Source organism: Sinocyclocheilus rhinocerous, unplaced genomic scaffold (genome assembly GCF_001515625.1).
Source record: "Sinocyclocheilus rhinocerous isolate Xijiao unplaced genomic scaffold, SAMN03320098_v1.1 scaffold1136, whole genome shotgun sequence".
In the NCBI taxonomy this organism is placed as follows: domain Eukaryota; kingdom Metazoa; phylum Chordata; class Actinopteri; order Cypriniformes; family Cyprinidae; genus Sinocyclocheilus; species Sinocyclocheilus rhinocerous.
In genome coordinates, this window is record NW_015647033.1 from 888139 (window position 1) to 895679 (window position 7541).

At 37.8% G+C, this 7541-nt stretch overlaps 1 protein-coding gene across 1 annotated transcript in view; it reads left to right on the top strand.

Annotated features, from left to right (window-relative positions):
* Positions 1–1788: 1788 nt before the first annotated feature.
* Positions 1789–7541, top strand: part of LOC107708362 (RIMS-binding protein 2-like) — a 55370-nt gene continuing 49617 nt past the window's right edge. The window contains exon 1 of the mRNA XM_016512562.1: positions 1789–1811. The gene's annotated coding sequence lies outside the window, so the exon portion shown is untranslated. The remainder of the gene's footprint in view (positions 1812–7541) is intronic.

The following is a 7541-nucleotide window of genomic DNA, read 5'->3' on the forward strand; positions in this document are numbered from 1 at the left end:
CCCCCCCCCCACTTCACCCGTGCCCCTTCTAAAATGATGCCCCTGACACTACAATACAAAATTATTTGTCAAATAAATGAAACAAGATGAAACATTCATTTTAGTTGAAATTGTTATAGATTACTTCTAGAGATTGCCGCGATACATGACATGGTGAAAAATGACTGAATGAATAATAGGGTACTTAAAGTAGGTTAAGATGAATTTTAAAATTGGGGCCAACACCCCAGTTACTGTGGTCTAGAACCGCCCCTGCATCACTGATCTAAATAATGAGTGACTAGCACTTCTGCCATGTCAGCATACTGCAGAAAAAATTGTAGTATTCTATGCAGTCTAACAGCACTGAGACTCTTCACATGTACAAGACCTATTATATACATATATCTTATGATATATAAATTATTTTTTAATATTTAAAACAACCCAGGTATACCTATATGCATATAGAATGGTGCATCAAACTATTTTTTTAAGGTAAGTAAATAATAAATCAACTCCGGATTTCATGTGATCAAGGGCTTAGGATGCCCTATTATGATTGACACAAAATATACACAAACATACCTTTTAAATAAAATGTTGTTAGTTCTGCCAGTAGGGGCCACTCATGCAACGTAATCAACGACGTACATCCGAGTCAAGGAGGAGACGGAGGGAAGTTAGCGAGGGAAATGCGTGAAAGTACGGTGGCCGTGAAGTGCAAAGCAAATCACAATTCTGAAAACAAAATAACAAATTACAAACGCAAATACAAGTCTAAAAAACAAAATAACAATTCAGAAAGCACAACAACAATTCAGAAAACATTATAACAAGTCAGAAAACACAATGATGAATTGTTATTTTGTTTTTTAGACTTGCATTTGCGTTTGTAATTTGTTATTTTGTTTTCAGAATTGTGATTTGCTTTGCACTTCTCGGCCACTGTATGAAAGAGTGACTCATTCACTTAACTGCTCCCTTCAAACAAAGATTGATTCAGGAATGAAACACCACTACTGAAATGCAACAACTAAAACTGTTACCAGTGCGTTTTCTCAACACAGTTAGTGAAGCTAACCATTACTAGGCTATAACTAATATCAATGTACTACTGGTATATGTAAGTACATGTATCTTGTAACTAACTTTTACCATTCTATATGACATAATCACCCTCCCAGTCAGTTTGTTGGAAATTTTTTGCTGGGGGGCAGAAATAGACAATAGGCCTATGACTGGAAAACATTGCCTAAAATATAAACTACTTAGTATAAACGTCTTGTCTGTAAAGTCAAGGCTAAATGTAATATCACATTGTACTTAACAAATTGGCATATCACAAACACACTATTAAAGCAAACTATTCTCTTAAAAGTTTGTTAGGGTTCAAATGATAAACTTAAGAGCAGCTAACTTAATACATCAACTAAAAATCATAATCCTGAGACAAACTGGTTAAAAGCTATAGCAAAAATTGCTAAGAACATGGGTTAGTTCTGAGAAAAGACCGACCATCATTTTTGTTTACAGTTTATTTATATTTTGTTTTGCCACTAGTTATCTAATGTAATGAGTTTCATACTTTACATTTTGGCAAGTGTGACCTACACATTCAGATACTTACAGATACTAAGGACCACCATATTGTATGTTTGTGCAAGATAAATGAAGTATAATTCATTGTGTTAGTGTTGCAGGAGATGCGAGGTCAAAGAATTGACGTAGAGCAGCTTCTCAGGCAGTCACAGACTGAACTGCTGTGGATCCAGCGACAGCTGTCAATCATAGCAGCAGGAGATGCCAGTCATGCCCGGGCCCAAAAGAAGGTGAGTAATCCTTTTTACACTTTTAATTTAAAATTTACACTTGCACAATCTGATCCCTAATGGTTTCTCATACACAATACGTCTAGTAGCAATGACACAAGATGGCACCATCCTGCCACATATACATTCACGCAGCCTAACATCCTGACCTACCAATCAGAGTACAACGAGCCAGCACAATCGCCCCACCAGCCAATGGAGGGTGTGTTTGTGTCATGTGAGGAAATGACAGGTGATGCACATAGACAGAGGGTGTGGTTGCAATGCAGTGTCCTATCAGGATCATCTTGAAAGTGTAGGCCTGGTCCCCTCCCTTGAGAATAGACATGCCATCTTAAACTGACGCATTTGTAGAGGACTGCCCCAGTGCAGGGGGGTGGGGTGGAGAGGGAGAGCACTACAGGAGCAGCTGGGGTTGCTTGGCAACAGAGCAGAGGAGACTGTAACACATTCCGTATTGGGAATCTGTTTCCATTTTTTTCCGAACAAGACCTGTTTCCTCAGCGCAAAGAGTGGCTAATGGCCGGGATGTGCCTACCATGCTGTCTAAGTAATCCCTCTTAATGCCCCTGTGCGCATTAAAATCTGATGTAACTGTGTGATATTCAGAGACAGTGAACTTAATTTCCCCTTGTTTGGTGTCGCTGTGAGATGAATGGAGCGGAACGCCCCTGTTTTTTCCCCTCTGTTCCTTGAGATAACTCAAACAAATCACAGTAGGGCAAGATAGCAATACCAACATTTCTAGGTGGCATATGGAGAACAAGATAACCCAAGATGCAGTATAACCCATATATGTGAAAAATTAAATATGGTGTCCATCTTAAGGTTCGTGAAGAAAACCAGGAGGAATGTCTTGCTGCAATTTGTTTGATTCTGTTTTTCTTATATGCTTAAAGCCTTTATAAATTAAAAATCTAAACCTGTATATTATTAGTTCAAATGGGAGGAATGGCTTATGGAAATGGCACACATGGGAAAAATGTATCAACATTTAGTAACTATGTAAATAAAAGGGTTTTCAAATTGGGGTGTCAGTAGAAAGGTTCTGAGAAAATAGTTTAAAATTTAAATAAATAATAAAAAGATGGACAATAACAATACAAATAATAATAATTAATAAAAAAGGTAATAATAAAAAGTAGTAATTTACAAAAAAAAAAAGCTAAATAGATAATATAATAAAACAATAAAAATACAAATGTATTATTTTATTCTAAATATATTCATAACAGTACTCTTAATAGTTTGTAGAAAACGGATAGTGTGAGGTTTTTATATAAATATAAATAATAATAATTAATAAAAAAGGTAATAATAAAAAGTAGTAATTTACAAAAAAAAATGCTAAATAGATAATATAATAAAACAATAAAAATACAAATGTATTATTTTATTCTAAATATATTCATAACAGTACTCTTAATAGTTTGTAGAAAACGGATAGTGTGAGGTTTTTATATAAATACATATTTTTTTCTTGATAATATTTTATACATATCTTATATTATCTGCCTTTATATTGAAGGAAGGGGTCCTTCACAAGAGGATCATCATATTTGGGCCATCAAAACCCCAGATTATGTCACTAAAATAATACTAATAGCACTACTGCAAATGATGAGATGCATTGAATTGGCTTTTGCAGCATTAGAAAGGCCATGCGTGAAAAGGCAAATGATTTACACATCAGTGATGGGAGTGGCTCTACACTTCACTGCTCTCCGTGTGTGCAAGTGTTGGGATACAGAGAGAAAGCCTGTGTGAGCGAACTGTAGGAGAGCAAGAGAGAGTATACCGAGGAGCATGCGCAATTCTCTATGACCATGTGTGTGTGAGAGAGACGGAAAGAGAAATAGAGCAAGAAAGGGAACGCACCGTTCTGTTGCACCACTCCTAGAGAGCCTGGAGACGCTCTCACATTGTCTGACTCCTGTTCCAGCTCAGGGCTTCTGCAGGGACACACATGCACGCACGAGCACAGAGACACACCTCAGACGTGTCGTCACTGCCACTCCTGGCAGCCGGTGATATAAGTGAGTGGGAGCGCTAAGGAGAAGAAGGAGAGGTGGAAGCAGCTAGCGTTAAGGTACAGTACACACGCAGATCATGTTTGATATGAATGAGATCGGTAGCAAAGAGAATGTGTGTGTAATGCCGTGCCATTATGCCTACATGTCGCCCTTCCTTGGCTCAGAACAGAGCGTGCGCTGGTTCATTCCAGCTCTGGAATACTGCAAAGAAAGGCAAGAGAGCATCCTACAGGATATGGCATGATCCGATGTGCAGGGAGACATTTGACCTGGCGGCATCTGGAGTCAGGTGGTGGATTGCGATGATGTCTTGTTGCTTAGTCTTCTACAGGAAGTTCAGAGGATGCAAGCACACAGATAACCTGAGGATACAAGTTGATCCGTGTTAATAGACATTACCCTTTTTTGGTAGGGTTGACTATCGGCTTGATTTGTTGGTCTAATGGCTCATTAGTTTCCTGGTTAATGCTTCCATCCCACTTGCAGGGCTTTTCACTTGTTATACATGAGAAGTTGGATACATTGAGTTTTGTGTTTGACCAGCCTGTATTTCCGTAGCTCTGCTGGCTCTGGTTGGGTTGGTACTGATGGGACAGTAGGTTGACTGGCTGTGACTGAGTATGCTAATGTAGTGTAGCATGCAAACCAGCTGGAGACCTGGCACACACACCACAGTGTGATTGGTAGTATTACTATTCTGATACAGCAGACTGTTTTCTGAGATTATGTAAAATCTCTCGGTTCAATCCACACAGACACACAAAACAGAGAGCTTTGAAACACACAGAATGTGATTGGCAACTGTTGTGTTTCTGGCATTGATACTACAGGCCAAAAGGCTGGCAGTTGATTTGAGTGTTTAAAATGTGTTTAAGGTTTAATTGTATGTGTGTCTCATTATTAATGATGCTATATTTGATCCACCAACTGTTATCAATGTTGGCTAGTAATCCTTTTTTTGTTATTGTTTTGGTTGTTGTTGCATTTTCTTTAAACTGAACTTCTTAATGTTTCTAGCTAGATGCAAAAAGCAAAATTTGAGGATTTTTTTCTGTTAATTTTAAAGAGAAGGAAAAATATGAAATATTATGAAATATTATGTGCTACATTTTGTAGGTTGCAGAATACAAAATTATAAAGAGAAATGGGGAGAGAGATATGATGTCAAATGGACAAGAGCAGCTTTTCAGGTTGCATTTATGTGGGCCATAACCTTAGCTTAGCTATATCTTGCTTTTAAAGCATATAACTTTTCAGGGTTCAGTAAGAGCCACATTGAATGTTTGCCACTATGTGCTTGATAGTCAGTACTTTTCCTAAACTGTTAGACCCTGTCCACACGAACGCGGTTATTTTTTAAAACCGCATCTTTTTCTACGCGGTTTGGCCGTTAGTCCACACGCAAACGCAGCACCAGGTCACTGAAACCGAACATTAAAAAAAAAAACTCCTGTCAGGGTGAAGATTTTCAAAAACTCCGGTTGCAGTGTTATCGTGTAGACAGCGAAACTGGAGTTTTTGGCTTGTGACGTCGGAGCCTGCGCTGTTATCTCCGCCTACTGGAAACTTTTTCAGGCCTCTGATTGGCCAACATGGATTTACGGTTGAGATTATATCGCCACCTCTTGGTTTGGCATGCTCTTGACAGTGCTTCATGGCATGCGTTTGCGTTTTCATGTGGACGGAGATTTTTTTTAAAAACAGAAGAAGGAAAAGTCCGTTTTTAAAAATACCCGTGTACGTGTGGACATGGCCTTAGAGGCTCTAATGACGGGGACAGAAAACTGCTCATTTTTAATCAGCATGCTTTAATACTTGATTGGACATTAAAAATCTTGTTTGATTATACCAATCTGTTAAATGTTAGGTATTTTCTGCTCTGCCCTGATTTCTGTCAAGGAAGCATGGTTTTATGGTTGTATGTCTCTAGTAAATGTTGTAACATTTAAATGTTTTCATAATGGTTATATTTAAGAGTAGCTTTATGTTCTCTATTTCAGTGGTTCTCAAACCTCTCCATGAAGTACCCCCAAACACTGCACATTTTGTTTGTCTCCCTATGTCTGACACACCCACTTCAGGTCTTGCAGTCTCCACTAATGAGCTGATGAGTTGAATCAGGTGTGATAGATGAGGGAGACATACAAAATGTGCAGGACTGGGGGTACTCCAGGACAGGTTTGAGAACCATTGCTCTATTTGATAACAACACGGGTTCTGACATGTCACATTAATTCATTTTATTTAGCAGTAACGGATTAACTAATGATGTGCTGTTTAGTTTAAATTGTCCTATTGAGACTTTGGCACTGTGCAGCTCAGTTATGTTATGCTATGTAAATATAATTAATAATGTATCTGGCTTAACAGATTTAGCACTGATAACATATGAATTATGTACTTCAAAAGGGAATTCAGCGATCTCAAAAGGTGTAAAAGTAATAGTTTTTAGCTAGAGGGTTTCTTTTGGGAGAGTTTTTCTGGTATTTATTGAGTGACCATGAGTAGGTTACATGGTCTGGTTTGGGATCAGATCCCTTCTAATGCAGTGCTTCAGCTTTGTTACAGTGCCAGTGTTCCTGTCAGCACGCACAGTTGGCAAGTATCAGAAAAAACAAGCAAACGCTCTATAATCTGGGCGTGATTCTTTGCAGCCTAAATTGTATCGGTGTAATGCGTAAGTAACATCACAAAGATTAATTTTTTTAACTAGAAGTCTTGTGGTTACGCCCACAGCATAAAGTTTAATTTATCTCTTTTTAAGGAGTTTACCCACACAGATTATTTAAATATGAATTTCAGATGTTTGTTATTTACATCTTAAACCTTGAAAGATACACTGTGTAATTTTTGCACCTCTAAAAAAAAGTAATGACTGTTTTCGAACAGGTTTTCTGAATCGTCTGATAGTCTCACCATACTCACACCTGAGCCAAAGTCGCATCAGACTGCACAAATTAGCCCAACAGCATCCAAAAGTGCCACAGAGCCAAACTATTATTATTTTGCAGGGAAATACAGGCATACAAGTGGTTTACTTATAATTGACATTTCTGAGATGAGAGGGACCATTTTAAAAACAAATAAAACTTAAAGGGCACCTATTATGCAAAATTCACTTTTAAAGGTTTGAACATAAATGTGTGTTTGCAGTGTGTGTATACACCCCCCATTCCAGCTGTATCCCTTCAGAGACATAACCGACTGTGTTTTTGTAACTTGTGTGTTTTTATTTTGACATAAACTTGTGTGTATTTGACGTATTTAAGCACAATAAGACATGAAAGTGAGCTTAGTTTAGTACTCACATGCCATGTGACAGCTGCTTTCAAACAGCGTGTTTCTGCTTCCATTCAAAATGGGCATTTTCAAAATTATATAATAAATGATCTGTGGGGTATTTTGAGCTGAAACTTAACAGACACATTCTGGAGACTCCCAAGACTTATATTACATATTGTAACATGCAGGATTGTGTCCACTGTGTTCATCCTGAACAGTGTTGGGGTAACGCATTACAAGTAACGCGAGTTACGTAATCAGATTACTTTTTTTCAAGTAACTAGTAAAGTAACGCATTCATTTTTTAATTTACAAGAAAATATCTGAGTTACTTTTTCAAAAAAGTAATGCCAGTTACTTTGTTTTCCCATTTATTGACTGACAAGTCTCCTGTCCCCATATTGGGAGAAATCGG